The 15,336-nt window shown below is 41.8% G+C and overlaps 1 protein-coding gene across 6 annotated transcripts in view; it reads right to left on the bottom strand.

The window, feature by feature from the left end:
- The window catches only part of Lclat1 (lysocardiolipin acyltransferase 1), a 208,624-nt gene extending 193,946 nt beyond the window's left edge, over positions 1-14,678 (bottom strand). The window contains exons 1-2 of one of the 6 annotated variants that reach the window (XM_029554995.1): positions 14,499-14,678; positions 5,343-5,419 (exon numbers count right to left, since the gene is read on the bottom strand). The gene's annotated coding sequence lies outside the window, so the exon portion shown is untranslated. The remainder of the gene's footprint in view (positions 1-5,342; positions 5,420-14,498) is intronic. The other 5 variants (XM_008850947.3, XM_029554998.1, XM_029555000.1 and 2 more) reach the window with 5 other exon arrangements.
- Between the last annotated feature and the right edge of the window lie 658 nt (positions 14,679-15,336).

Below are 15,336 nucleotides of genomic sequence, written 5' to 3'. Positions count from 1 at the left end.
ACAGAGAGAGAGAGACAGAGAGAGACAGAGACACAGAGACACAGAGACACAGAAATATAGGAAGTGGGACACGGCTGGCTATAGACCCTCAATGCCTGCACTCAGTGACACACTGCTTCAGGCAAGGCTGTACCTCCTAGAGGTTCCATAACCTCCCCAAACAGCACCACCAATTAAAGCCCAAGTATTCAAATACATGGGCTTATAAGGGACATTGCTCAATCAAACCACCACATTCCTATTCTTCTCCATTAAGATGATATCAGAAGAGGCCTCTAAGCAACCAAGGCTTTCACTGATCTCAGGGGTAGGTAAAAACGCTATTACCCAGGCATAAGGTATCAGCTAAGACCAGGTAGGGAACAGTAATGACACCTAACCTGCCTAGTAGTAATAATCCTCAAAAGCACTAAATAATATGAAATCACTCAAAATTAAATGAATAATTCTGAATAGCCTTACAACTATTGAGTGAATTAAATGATCAAAAAGACTTCTGAAAAAAAAAATCTCTGGAGGCTTAGATAGGGGAGGGGGTCTGGATTTGAATGGGAAATGTATGAAATTTTAAAAGAGCAATAAAAAAAATAAATTTAAAAAAGAAATCTCCTAGCCTAGACTGTTTCATCAGAAAATTCTATCAAAAGTCTAAAGAATTAAACCAATTCTATACAACATCTCCTGGAAAAACAAAAGATGAATTGGAAGCACTTCTCAATTCATTTCATGAAGCTAGTATCACCTTGATACAGAAACCATAAAAAGAGCATAAAGGAAGTACAAATAGACACAAGAAAACTTCAGGAAGAATTCAACAATATAAAAACTGTTTAATCCAGGATGCAAAACTACTTCAATATTTAACAATTAAAGTACTGCACAATATTGATAGGTTCAAGAAAACAAAACAAAACAAAAAGCACATGATCATACCAACAGACACACAAAAAGGGTTTTTGAAAAAAATTCATGACCTCCTATAATAGTGTATCTTGACTGTCAGCTTGACTGGACTGAGAAGCATCTAGAACATTAGTAAACACAGCACTGGGTATGTCTGCAAGATGGTGTCTAGAGAGGACTGACTACTGGGGAATGACATGTCCCGAATGTGGGCAGTACCATCCCACAATGAAAGGGAACAGGAGGAAGCCCACATGAACAAGCATTTCCTCCCTCTACTTCCTCACGACTACAAGCTGAACTGCGCTGCTTCACAACACCCTTCCACTGTCATGTACTCCCCAGGCCCAAAAACGTGGAACCAGACTCCATGAACTGAAACCTCAGCCACTGTAAGCCAAAATTTTTAAAAAATTTAAAAAAATTAAAAAAAAAAACTCTGATAAACACACTAATGAACAATGCACTCATAAAAAGCAGAAATAAAGGGAAGTTCTTCAACTAGACAGTAAGAAATTACAAAATAAACCTACAGCAACTATTACATTTACTGATAAAATAAAAGATCCAATACATGGCCGGGCATGGTAGCAGACACTTTTAATCCCTACACTCAGGAGCAGAGGCAGGCAGATCTCTGTGAGTTCAAGGCCAGTATGGTCTATATAGAGAGTTCCAGGCCAGCTGGGGCTACACAGTTGAGACCATGTTTTTTTTTTTTTTTTTAAAAAAAAAGGAAGAAAAAGATCCAATGCATAATGAATTCCTCCCACTGCATTATCAGGAAAGAAGGAAAGAGGCAAGTATCATTTACCATCTCATTTTCACACAGGACTGGAAGCTCTAGCAAACATAAGAAGGTAAGAAAAAGAAGTCATACAGAAAAGAATCAGAATGCCCTATTTGCAGATGGTATGATGCGTTACACAGAAAAATGCCAAGTAATCTACCCCTACAACCTCCTGAACTAATTGAGTTACAGATACAGGTAAACATTTAAAAGCATTTCCAGGGAGGACTGACTACTGAGGAAAGACAACTGTATTTCATATGAAAAATACAGAATGGGAAAAAAGTTTTACAAATCAAGTTTACTAGAACACTGTATATAAAGAACTCCAACAACCTAGAACACTGTATATAAAGAACTCCAACAACCCAATAACAGGCAAATAACCCAAATTTAAAACGAGTAAAACAGGGCTGAAGAGATGGCTCAGCAGTTAAGAGAGTATACTGTTCTTGCATAGGACCCTAGTTCAATTCCCAGCATTCACATCAGGCAGTTTACAACTACCTGTGACTTGAGTTCCCAAAATCTGATGCCTCTGGCCTCCACAGGCACTAGTATATACATATACATATCTACACAGAGACCCACACACATACACATAATTAAAAATAATAAAAGAGGGGCCAGAGAGATGGCTCAGTGGGGTTAAGGGCCAGATATGATGGCATGTGCCTGCTGTAGTCCCAGTCCTTGGGAGGCTAAGGCAGGAGGATCACTGGAGACCACAGGTTTGAGACCAGCCTGGGCAATATAATGAGACCCTGTCTCAAAAAGAGGAAATAGTCTTAATTTTTTTTAAGGGCACTGGATGCTCTCACAGAGGACCCAGGATCAGTTCCCAGAATCTACATGGCAGCTAACAAAGGTCTATAACTCCAGTTCCAGGGGAACCAATTCCTTCTTCTGAGGTAATTGTAGAGTCACAGTTGTGTAGAAGTACACTCTCCATTGTGCCACGGGGCCAGGTTAGAGTCACAGTTGGAAGAAATATACAGAGAGATCCCATGTACCCTTCCCCGAGTTTCCCCAGCAACAGCATCTTGCAGAATTGTAGTAAAGCATTACAACTACAATGACGTCATTGACCCAGCCAAGGTAGACATAGTGCTAAATGCCTATACTCCTAGAACTTGGGAGGCTGAGGCAGGAGAATTGTCAGTCTGAAGCTAGTGAGTTCCAGCTCCCCCCTGGCTACCTAAAAAGACTGTTTCAAAAAACTAAAACACAGCTGGGTGGGGTGATACCGGCCTTTAATCTCAGCACTTAGGAGGCAGAAGCAGGCAGATCTCTGTGAGATCAAGGCCAACCTGTTCTACATAGTGAGTTCCAAGCTGGGGCTACAGGGAGATCCTGTCTTAAAACAAAACAGAACAAAACAAAACAAAAACTAGAACACAAATACACCTAAGATACTCAAATAGCCAGCCAAGATACAGAACATTTTACTGTAAGCACTCATTCTGTTGCCCTTTGATATCCACATTCCCTCTCTTCCCTTGACCTCTGACAAACACTAACCTATTTTCAAATTCTATAAGAATCAGTAGCTTTTTATACACCAATAACAAACTCAGTTAGAAAGCAATCAGGGAAATAATCCCACTCATAAAAGTCTCAAGGGGAAAAACAAAACAAAATTAAAAATAAACCTAACCAAAAACATAAAAGGCCTCTACAATAAAAATTTTAAGCCATTAAAGATATTAAAGATGACATCAGATGGTGCAAAGACCACCTATGCCCTTTGGATTGGCATAATTAGTATTATGAAAACAGCCAAGTGATAGTTAATATTGTCAATTTGACAGGATCTCTAGAACCACCTAGGAGACATGCCTCTGGGCATGCCTGTGAGGGATTGTCTAGATTAGGTTAATTGAAGTAGGAAGATCTACCTTAATTTCAGGCGGCACCACCCCATAGACTAGGATCCTGTCCAGAATAAAAAGGAGAAAGTGAGCTGAACACTGGTGTTCATCTCTCTTTGACTGGATACACTGTGACCAGCTGTCTCAAGATTCTGTAACCATATCTTTCATATTATGATAAAGAGTGCACTTTCATACTTCAATTGAGCCAAAATAAATCCTTCCTCCTTTAAATTGCTTTTGTCCCGTATTTTGTTGTATCAACAAGAAAAGTTATATAGCATGTACAGCATGTACAAAAATGTCATAAAGAAAACCATTATTTTATACAATTAATGTAAGTTCATTTAAAATATATGTGTATGTCACATTGGAAGCCCTGAAAGCTACAAATGCCATGCAGAAAAAAAACAAAAAGATTATAAATGTGATTAAGTTTATTATTTTATGATGGGAGGAGTATTTTGAATTATCAGAGAAGGCTCTCAACACAATCGCATTGTACTGGTTATTTTTCTGTTTCTGTGATGAAACATCATGACCAAGGCAATTTATATAGAAGGAAGAGGTTTGGGGGCTTACAGCTCCAGAGGGAATCCATAATGTTGGGAGAGGCATGGCAGCAGGACACAGAGGGCACAGGAAGTTGAGAGCTCCAAGCACATGCAGGAAGCAGAGAGAGTAAACTGGAAACAGACAAGGCTATGAACTCTGAAAGCCCACGGCCAGTGACCTGCTTCCTCCAGCAAGGCTACACTTCCTAGAGGTTCCATGCACTCCACCAAGTGGGGACAAAGTAGTCAAATACCTGGCATCTATAGGGAACATGTCTCATTCAAAATATTACACACACATACTTGTAAAAGGGAGGGGGGTCAGGAAATTTTCAAACAAAAGAGAAAGGGGCTGGGACCATACACGCAGAAAATGGAGAAATACAGGTCTCCAAGGCTGTGAGAGGTCAAGAGCAATTCTCTGCAGCTTGAGGGGGCATACCTCACCTTCTCTTGACCTTGATTCATTAACCGATTTCTGAGTTCTTGTCTCTAAAACTCTGAGAAAGTAAATTTTTTGTTTTTTGTTTTTATTTTTTGAGACAGGGTCTCCCTGTAGCCCCAGCTGCCCTAGAACTTACTATGCAGACCAGGCTGACCTTGAACTTATAGAGTTCTGCCTGCCTCTGCCTCCAGAGTGCTGGGATTAAAGGCATGAGCCACTACTCCTGGCTAATAAATTTGTTTTTTAAAGTCACCATGATTGTGGTAATTTATTATACCAGTCGAGAAAAACTAATGTAAACACCTACCCATCTCCTAGAAATGTAAAGAGCTATTAAATATTCATGGGCAGAAAGGCCCTTCAGAAGTCTAAACAATATCTGTCAAAGAGAAAATCAGATAATTTTAGAGTTCTTAGTTCAAAGTAAGAATATAAGATCCAGGGTTGGAGAGATGGCTCAGCAGTTAAAAGCACTGGCTGCTCTAGCAGAGGACCTGGGTTCAATTCCCAACACCAACCTGGCAGCTAACAATTGTCTGTAACTCCAGTTCCAAGGGATCTGAAACCCTCTTCCAACCTCCACGGCATTGCACAACACGGGTGCACTTACATACATGCAAGCAAAGCACTTATATACATAAAATAAAAATAATAAAATATTTTTAAAAAGTACATATTGAAAGAAAGAAAGAGAGAGGGAGGGAGGGAGGGAGGGAAGGAGGGAGGGAGGGAAGAAATACAGCTTTGGGAACCATCACATCCAAATTAGACTCCGTTACCTGTTTAGTCTACTCAACAGTCAAGAACTCTTCATCACAGTGGCAAAGCAAAGAGTCTGATTTCCGGTGTACCTCTGCTGTAAAGAGACAAACACTAAATTGTGTTGGTTTCATTACTGTCATAAAGAAAGCTAGCAAATAAGGTCACTCTGGACTACTGTGAAGTATTTCAATCCTGTTTCTCTTCTCTCCCATTTTTAGAGAAAACAAACATAATTCTTCCACTAATCATTTGGTTTTGAACACCTTAAGTTTCGGCAGATGTGGTGGCTCCCCACTGTAATCTCAGCATCAGTGAGGCTGAGGCTCCTTGGTTTGAGGCCAGCCTGGCTACATGGAAAGACTCTATCCAGGGAGAAAGTGCAATATAAATTTCAAAGGAAAATAATGAGACATTAAGATTATCAAATGAATGTGAAAACAGTTACAACACACATGAAAGGGCAAAAGGACATCTCATTTAAAAATTCCACCTCAGAAAGAACGGCTCTAAGTAGCTATAGTAAGACACACTCTACAAGGATACTCAGAAACTTTAGACATGACTTGTAATACGGGGCATTTTCTTATTCAAATAATCCCTTACGTATAAAGTCATGTATTTTACACAACAGTGCTATGTATTTTAAATTACACTGAGTTAAAACAAGCATAGCAGTTGAGAATATAGACCAGGCAAAGTGCCACATGTCTGTAATCTCAGCACTCAGGAGGTGAAGTCAGGAGGATCAGAAGTTCAAGGCCAGCCTGGAAAACCTAGCACACATTCAAGGTTAGGCTGGACTATATAGCAAGACCCGATTCGACAAATTAAAAAAAAATTTTTCAGTATTTAAGCTACTCCTAGTTTCTAGCTTTTCTCTTTAACTTCACAAAGGGAAAGCTTTACTAAACACTACACGATATAGAGGAGATAATTCTAAGAAAGTGTTTGTATTACAGCAGTATAGCAGAAATAGCAAGAACCTGTATAAGATACTTTTTTTCAATGCTGGGATAAAGTATCTTATAAGAAGCCAATTAAAGGGCTGGAAAGATGGCTCAGCAGTTAAGAGCACACTGGCTGCTCTCGCAGAGGACCTGAGCTCAGTTCCAGCACCCATATGGCAGCTCACAACCATCTGAAACTCCAGTTTCAGGGCATCCAACAACCTCTTCTGGCCTCCATGAGCAGCAAGCACACACAGTATACAAACATACATGTAGGCAAAACATTTGTACACATAAAGTAAAAGCTAATATCTTGAAGACTAAAAATAAGAAAGCAGCAATTTAAGGAAAGGTTTATTCTGGCTCACAACAAAGAGTAACACTCCATCATGGCAGGAAGTCATGGAGGCAGGAACCTGAGGCTGCTGATCACTTCTCATCCAATCAGGAAGCAGAGAGTGAGGAACAGTACTAGTGTTCAGCCACAGTCTCCTTTTTATTCAGTTCAGAATCCCAACCCATGGAATGGTGCTGCCCACAGTTAAGGTGGTTCTTCCCATCTCAATTAACCTAACTAGATAATCCTTCAAGGCATGTCCAGAAGCTTGTCTCCTAGGTGATTCCAGATTCTGTCAAACTGACCATCAACAAAAACCAACCCAACCCCACATCAAAATGACCTTCCACCTGAACTTTACTGTAGAGAAGTCTCCTTCCACACTGCCTGCCCAGGGAGCCCAGAAATAGCTGCTACCTCATTCTCTCTGCTCATCATTCTCTCTATCCTGTTCTTTATACAGTACTTCAGTTCTTTGTGACATCAGGATCAGATACCAGTTCACCAACCTGCTATTTCTGAGTTCTCCAAGGGAATTATCTACTCTTACGTGTGTGTGTGTGTGTGTGTGTGTATTATTCTTTATATATAATTCTTTGGAAAATTTCATACATATATACAAGGTGCTTTGATCATATCCTCCTTCCCATATGTTCCCCTCCCAAATTCATGTCCCCTTTGGGTTTTTTGTTTTGTTTTCATAATTCACTGAGAGACATTAGTGCTGCCTGTATGCACACGGGTGTACTGGGACATCCATCCACTGGAGCACAGGCGACATACCAGTGGTCACACACCCAAAGGAAAATGACCTCTCCCTCTCCTAAGAGCCATCAACTGCCAGAAGCTCAACTAGGAGTGGGGCCTCGTGAGTTTCTCCTCTCACACTTTTTTTTTTTTTTTTGAGCATTCCTTCAGGCTAACCTGAAGCTCACAATCTCACTAAAGACTTTTCTTAGCTCTGTTATTCTAAACCTTGTAACATCAGAGTCAGCAAAGGGAGTGGGAGGACAAAGCAGTTTCCCTTAAACAAGGACCACATTCCAGAATGATGAGTTGATTAGATTTTTCCAGAAAATGAGTAAAAAAAAATTGACTCTCCATATATTGATCAAAATTTAGGTTATACCTGCAAATATGCACTAGTGTTAAGGGAAAAGTAATACATGGGTAGAGAGCTTGAGGCCTATTTCTGCACCTGAACTACAAAGCAGAATGATATTACATGTTTTCACATTTTCCTTTGGCAAACAACCATATAAAAGTCATTTTAGGAAAAAGAAAATCCAAATTTCATCATTTTACCTTCTTTCTGGAGACTTGTATTCCTTTCAAATTCTACTAAAGCACTTCTCTGTCCTGGCATGGTGGTGTTCACCCATAATCCCACACTCAGAAGCAGGGGCAGGGGGCTCATCAAGTTGAAGACCAGCCTAGGTTACATAGGGACCCTGTTTCCACCATGAAAAAAGGAGGGAGGGAGGGAAGGAGTAAGGGAGGGGAAGAAAGCCAGCAAGCCATGTGGGTGTGGTGTCCCAACATTTGGGAGATACAGACAGGAAGATGAAGAGTTCAAGGTCATCACTCTCAGCTAAAAGGGAATTCTAGGCCAGTTTGAATTGCATGAGACCATGTTTCAAAGGTCTCAAAAACAAAACAAAACAAAAAAAACCAAACTTTCAAAAAAGAAAGGAAAAATACTTTCTTTCTCAGTGTTCTTCTTAGCTTCCTCATGAAGTTAGTGGACCTAGCACTGCCTAGCACCCGTTTTTTTGTTTTTCTTAGAATAATATATATATATGCATATATATGTGTGTATGTATGTATGTATGTATATCACACATCACACACACATATAAACACAGTACACAAATCTTATGTGTACAATTTAAATTTTTACATAGTCACTTACCTGTGCCAATATACAGAGTATTCCCAGCCTTCCAGAAGAGTTCCCACATGCCCTTCCCTGTCATTACAATCAGCAACCTGGAATAACCATTATTCTCACATCTATCATCCACAAGTAGCTGTTTCTGAACTTCATTTCAATGAAATCATGCACTATGCAACCTTCTATATGCCTTCTTATGCCTATGAGATCTGCTATGTTTCTGTATCTGTAATTCGTTTTTTAATGCTCTTGCAATGCTTCATTTTATAAATATATCACAATTTATTAATCTCCTCTGTTGCTGCTGCACATCTGTGGTTATTATGAATGCAGATGGTAGGAATATTAGTTTATGTGCTTTTCAGTAGGTATGTCTGTTTCTCTTGAGTACACCTACAATTGAACAGCTAGATCATGGATAGGTGTGGGCAAAGCCACAGCATTTCAAAGTCACCATGTATACCATTTTACTATCCAGTTGGTCTACATCTAGGCCAGCACTAGCAATGATCATCTTGAATTTAGCCATTCTGGAAGGATATAGCAGTTTCACATGACGAAGTTCCTCTTCCAGTCTGTATTTTACTCTTCATTCTCTTAACAGTGATTTTAGATTCTGAAGGCAAACGTATCAATCATTTTTTAAGGTTGTTGCTTTCTGAGTCCTTCAAAGGAATCTTTGCCTAATCAACCAACCAGTTCTATGATTTGTGTTGCTATTTTGAATAGCTCTGCACTGTGTTCTGAATAAATGAAATCCTGTAACTTTGGCAAGTTTTCCTTTTCAACTTATAAATGATTGCCCTGCATTCACGTCATGTTAGTAATTCTAGTGCTAGAAATATTTGGGTGATTCCATTTTACGACCAGATAATTTCATCAGTGATTATTTCCTCATTAAAATCACTTCCATACAAATACATAAGAACCTAATGTAAGCTGAGGGTGTTAGTAACACCCTGTAATCCTATCATTTAAGAGGTGGAAGCAGGAGGATCAGAGGTTTCAGATCAGCCTTGGCTACATAGAGTTCAGTGCCAGCCTGGGCTACCTGAGGCCTTGTCTCAAAACAACAACAAAACAAACAACAACAAAAAAATCTAATATAAGAATAATATATTCTAATGCCCATCATTCTAACAGTATTCGATTTCCCCAAAATATAGCTTAAATGAGTCTTCCCACACCCTTGGAACCATCACAAGAACCCTGCCTGCCTCTATCCCTTTTCCTTAACTAGTGAACAGTACCTCTAAGTTCCAACCATTAGCTATGCAATAGATTATACAATAAGCTATTTTTGGTTTGTACAAGTGTTCCACCTCTGCCTGCCACATCCTGGTGCTCTTTACACACAATCTACCATATATTCTGTTTTCAAAACATGTATGGAATCTTGGGGCTGGAAAGATGGCTCAGCGGTTAAGAATACTGGCTGTTCTTGCAGAAGACCCCGATTCAAATCCCAACACCCAATGGCAGCTAACAACTGTCTGTGACTCCAGTTCCAGGGTATCCAACAGCCTTTTCTATCCCCCACGGGCATTGCATGACATGGGTGCACTTACTTACATGCAGACAATACACGCATACACATAAAATAATAAAAATAATAAATAAAAAAATTTTAAAAAAAAACGTGGGGCTGGAGAGATGGCTCAGCAGTTAAGAGCACTGACTGCTCTTGCAGAGGACCCGGGTTCGATTCCCAGAACCCACATGGCGGCTACAAACCACCCTTAACTCCATTTCCAGGGGAATCCAAAGCCCTCTTCTGACTTCCATGGCACTGCACGACACGGGTGCACTCACATACATGCAGGCAATACACTCATACACATAAAATAAATAAAATTAAAAAAAAAAAAAACAAACGTGTGGAATCTGCCCCTGTCAGCTCTGCCCCAGGGGATCCCCAGGGATACACAAATTTGTCTAGAGTATGAAACTTTATTGGCCTCTGCCTTACATTCTTTCACCAAAGACATCTCTCAAGAGTATAACCACGAGTGGTGGCTCATATGTGCCTCCAATCCCAGCACTGATAAGCTTACACAGGAGGATTGCCTTGTGGTAAGAGGTCAACTACACCGTGAGTTCCAGGCCAGCCTAGGCTAGAGCAAGACACTGTCTCAAAAAAAAAAAAAAAAAAAAAAAAAAAAAAAAAAAAATAAAAAAAAAAAAAAAAAAAAAAAAAAGCAAAAAAAACATATAAATAAAAAGAACAAAACTGAAAGTTGATCATATTACTCATCTACTTAAGACCCTTAAGACCTTATAGCCCACAGAATAAAGTCACAGTCTTAGCTGAGAATTAACAACCTGGACCCAACTTGTTTGTCTCCTTATAAGGCCCAGAAAACTGGGCTACCGGGCTACCCCCTGGACACACACGCTCTCTCACTTATCCTGGCTTGTCAGTTTCCTCCTATATGCCACCAGAAGCTAGTTCTCCCTTACCCTCTACTTTGTACCCTTCCTTCCTTGGCCTAGCCCAGCCCAGCACATGTATTCCCACAGCTCTCTGTACCCACACTATCTGAGTTATATATGTAAGTTAATCATCTATTTGTTCATCTAGTCTTCAAATTGGACTTGGGTCTCTCCTTGAACTCCTCAAAGATTAGTCAGAAATTAAACTTTATATCCCAAAGACTTATCAGAAATAATCAAGAAAGGTTCAATACAAGAATGATTACCACAGACACTTTTATTTATGTCATATTTTTTTCTACAAATAAAGACTGAGAAAATTAGTTTACCTTTATCAAAGCAATGAACCTGACTAAAATCAGTTGTTTTTATAAAGTCATCCATCTAATTATTGTTTCAAGGAATTTAATGAGGGCTGGGGAATGGCTCAGTATATAAAGTGCTTGCCACAAAAGCATGAGGACTTGAATTCTGATTCCCAGCACACATGTAAAAACCTAGGCAGAGTCAGGTGTGGTGGCATATGCCTTTAATTCCAGAACACAGGAAGCAGAAGTAGGTGGATCTCGGTATGTTCAAGGTTAGCCTGGTTCCAGTGAGTTCCAGGCCAACCAGGGCTGCATAGTACAACTCTATCTTAAAAAAAAAAAAAAATGAGGGAGGGGTTATAACAATGGTAGCTTGTACCAGTAATCTCAGCACTGGGAGGCAGAGACAGAAGGATCACAGGTACTTGTCAGTCAGCCAGTCTAGCCGATCAGTGAGAGACCCTGTCTCAAGATATAATATAAATTATATAATATAAGCTGGGCGAGGTGAGGTGATGCATGCCTTTAATCCCAGCACTCAGGACACAGAGGCAGGTAGATCTCTGTGTCTCTGTGAGATCAAGGCCAGCCTGGACTACATAGGGAGTTCCAGGCCACTTGAGGCTATAGGGAGACCCTGCCTCAAAAAAAAAATCTTAATTATTGATTTGTGCTTCCTGATAGGTATTAATCACAACTCTTTGTTTTAAAATAGCCTTTTTTTAAAAAAATACTGGGCATCAAAGATGGGCATGGTGGCATGTATCTATAATCACAGCACTCAGAAAACTGAGAAACAAAAGAACTTCTGAAAGTTTGAGGCCATCCTAGGCTACAGAGTGAGATCCTCAAAAAAAAGGTGGAATATACCACTTAAAGTAACTGTAGTCATCACGACACAAATTACTAAGGATGCTTCGAGAACGAGTCACAATTATTTATACAACCAAAAGATCACAAACAAAATTGCCTTAAAAATCCATTCACTATTTCCCCTTAGCACATAATATATTTAAATGTATATAGTGACAGTATGGGTGCGTAATAGTTAAGAACACAGGAGCAGGACCTCGTGGTACAGGCTTATAATCTCAGCTATTTAGGAGGCTGAGGCAGAAGGATCTCAAATTCAAGGCCTGCCTGGGCTATGGAGTGATTTCAAGGCCAGACTTGGCAATTTATTAAGGCCCTGTCTCAAAACAAAAAACAGAAAGAGGGCTGGGATATAGTTCAGTGATGGAGTATTTGCTTAGCATGTACAAGGTCATAGGTTCAATCCCCAGTACAAGAAAGTGGGGAGGGGAGAAGAAACGAAAAGCAAGCAGGGATCACAAGGCTAGCCATGTGGTTTATGACAAATACTTAAACTTCAATGTGCCCAAGTTTCCTCACCTGTAACAGTAGCCACTTTACAATGGTGTTAGGTGACTGCATTGTCACTTAAAGGCCCTTGACACAGTGCTTTGTCAGAGCAGTGTATGCTAATAAATGTCAACTTTATCAGTGTTTTAAGTTTTTTACATACACTGCCCCCTCCCCATTACAAAAGCTTAATGAAGATTGCCTGGATAAGAAACGCTATTTCCATTTCAGAGACAAAGCACACCCAAGGATGTTATGTTGACTACCATATTTTTTATTTATTATATTTATTTTATGTGTATGAGTGTCATAACTGCATGTAGGTAAATGCACCTGTGTCGTGCAATGCCCACGGAGGACCGAAAAGGCTGTCGGATCCCCTGGAACTGGAGTTAAGAGTTGTTAGCTGCCATGTGGGTGCTAGGATTCAAACCTGGCTCTTCTGCAAGAACCACCAGTGTTCTTAACCGCTGAGCCATCTCTCCAGCCCCTGACTACCACAGTGTAGATATAGTCTACAAATAACCTCAACCCCAGGCCAAACTGACCCTCCCCCAGACCCAGTTTGGAAGTCCTTGTCAGCAGTTGCCAGTCTTTAGCTCTGGTGGGAACAGATGAATCACCACCATTTGTTCACTTTAAATATAGAAATCTCAAGATCACAGTACCAGATATACGTATACTACGCACTCATGTGGCAGTAACTACTGATGACTAAAATACAAAGTGCTTCAGTGAGTTCTCAATTCTTTTACCAATTCAAACATAAACATAAGTTTTGCAAAAAGCCTTTCGTCTCTAATTAAGTAGTCCAGCCATTTATACCTGTTTTGTGTTTTGTTTGTCTTGTTTTGGAGACAGGTTCTCACTGTGTAACCTTAGTTGGCCTGGAACTTACTATGTAGACTAGGCTTGTGTGAAATTCAGAGATCCACCTGCCTCTGATGGAATGTAAGGCTTTCACCACCACACTCCCACCTATTTACACTTTTTGTGACACAGTGTTTCTTTGGCAATATGAATGAGTAGCATTTATCTTGGTAATACCTTCACCAACATATTTTCAGTATTTTTCTAGAGCTTAAACTGAATGGCAAAACCCAGCCCTGTCCACAGCCATTCAACGAATACAGTAAGTGAACGTCAATGACAACGAACGCTTCCAGAAAGAACCAGAACACAAGAACAGCTCGGCAACCACAGGGAAGCACCTTATCTTTTTATATCTTCTCTTCAAATATGTCTTAGATGCTGAGATGTAACTTAAAAGACCAAATTTGCCAGGTGGGCGTGGTTTGAAGCATGACTCTAATCTCACCAATAAAAAGGCTGGGGCAACGAGGGCCAGGATTAGCAAGACCCTGTCTCAAAAAAAGAAAAGAAAAGAAAAATCAGCCGCGACATTGGCCTTTTGTGAGGCCTGTCCTCCCTTCTGGGGCACTGCCACAAAGACGCCTTGGACCTAGGGCACACCTCTGGCGCCTGGAGGGCGCACACTGCAGCCCCAGCCCGTGACCTGGACAGCACTCCTCCTAGCTCGGCAGGTGGCGGCCTCTGGGGAGCTTTCTGCACAGGGAATCTGGCCTGGACAGGCTTGGGTGTTGCGTGGAGACCCAGTGGCTCCCAGGGCCGCCGAGGTGTGGACAGAGTACCGACCCGGCACCCGGGGCTCATCACCCCTCAGCCCGCTCTGCTCCCAAACCTCCGCCTCGCCAGGGTCGCCCTCCCGCGCCTTCCGCCCACATCGAGACCTGGACTCGCGCGAGTGACCGTCCCCGGGGTCCAGTTCCCGAGGCCCGTGTGTGGGGGAAGCAACAAGGCCGCAGCAGCTCCCCTCCGCCCACTCGGGGACTCCCCCGTTGCCGCCATGTTCCCCGCGCCGAAACCCGCACCTGACACCGCGGGCCGCGCACCTGAGACTCGGCCGGGGAAGGCGCGCGACGTCGCAGGGACACTGAGGCGAGCCTGCCACTCGGGGGAGGTGGGGTGGTCACAACCCGCCGCTAATTCATCCCGAAGCCGGGAGGCGTCGGGCCGTCGCCTTAGTAATGCGTCCAGTCAGGCTCCTCCCTGATTGGCTGCGGGCGCTGTGACGCAGAGGCGTCCCCGGCTGCGGGGGGCAAGGCCGGGTGCTGAGCGCTCCGCCCCTGCTCCGCAACCCCGAGAGACCCCGGGCGTCCTCCTTTAAAGGGGCCGCACCCCGTTCGCTCGCTGGCCAGCTGCAGAGCAGGTGCGGTAGAGGGACAAGAAACTAAGATCCGAAGTCATGGAAGAGCATTGTCCTTGGAAACCTAATGGCTGCGTGATGGAAACCAAATCTGGAGCACTAATTTACAAGCCTAATTTTCTTGCCCCAAATCAAAGAGCAAGTCTGAGATCGCACCAGTTCTAGAACCTGGGTTCCTTAAGACTCAAAACTCCGGTGGTCGCTCTGGGTCCTAGGGCTTCAAGATGGAAAACAAATCTGGGGCACTAATTTACATGCCTAATTTTCTTGCCCCAAGTCAAAGAGTATATCCACAGTCTAAGCACAAAACTCTAGATGACGCAGTACTTGCCCAACCCTAAATTTTCCCCGCCTGAAATGGCCCCTTGCTTTTGTAACACACCCTCTTGAAGGGTCTTTAGCTGCTTCTACAGCATTGAGTCTACCCTCAAACGTTCTAGACTAAATTCCTGGAAGGTAGGGACTGTGATTAACTTCTTTTATTTCCATTGCACAATGCCTTC

This window comes from Nannospalax galili, unplaced genomic scaffold (genome assembly GCF_000622305.1).
Source record: "Nannospalax galili isolate Female #2095 unplaced genomic scaffold, S.galili_v1.0 scaffold1331, whole genome shotgun sequence".
NCBI classification, from domain to species: Eukaryota; Metazoa; Chordata; class Mammalia; order Rodentia; family Spalacidae; genus Nannospalax; species Nannospalax galili.
The sequence above is the reverse complement of the archived record's forward strand: the minus strand, read 5'-3'. Positions and strand labels throughout refer to the sequence as shown.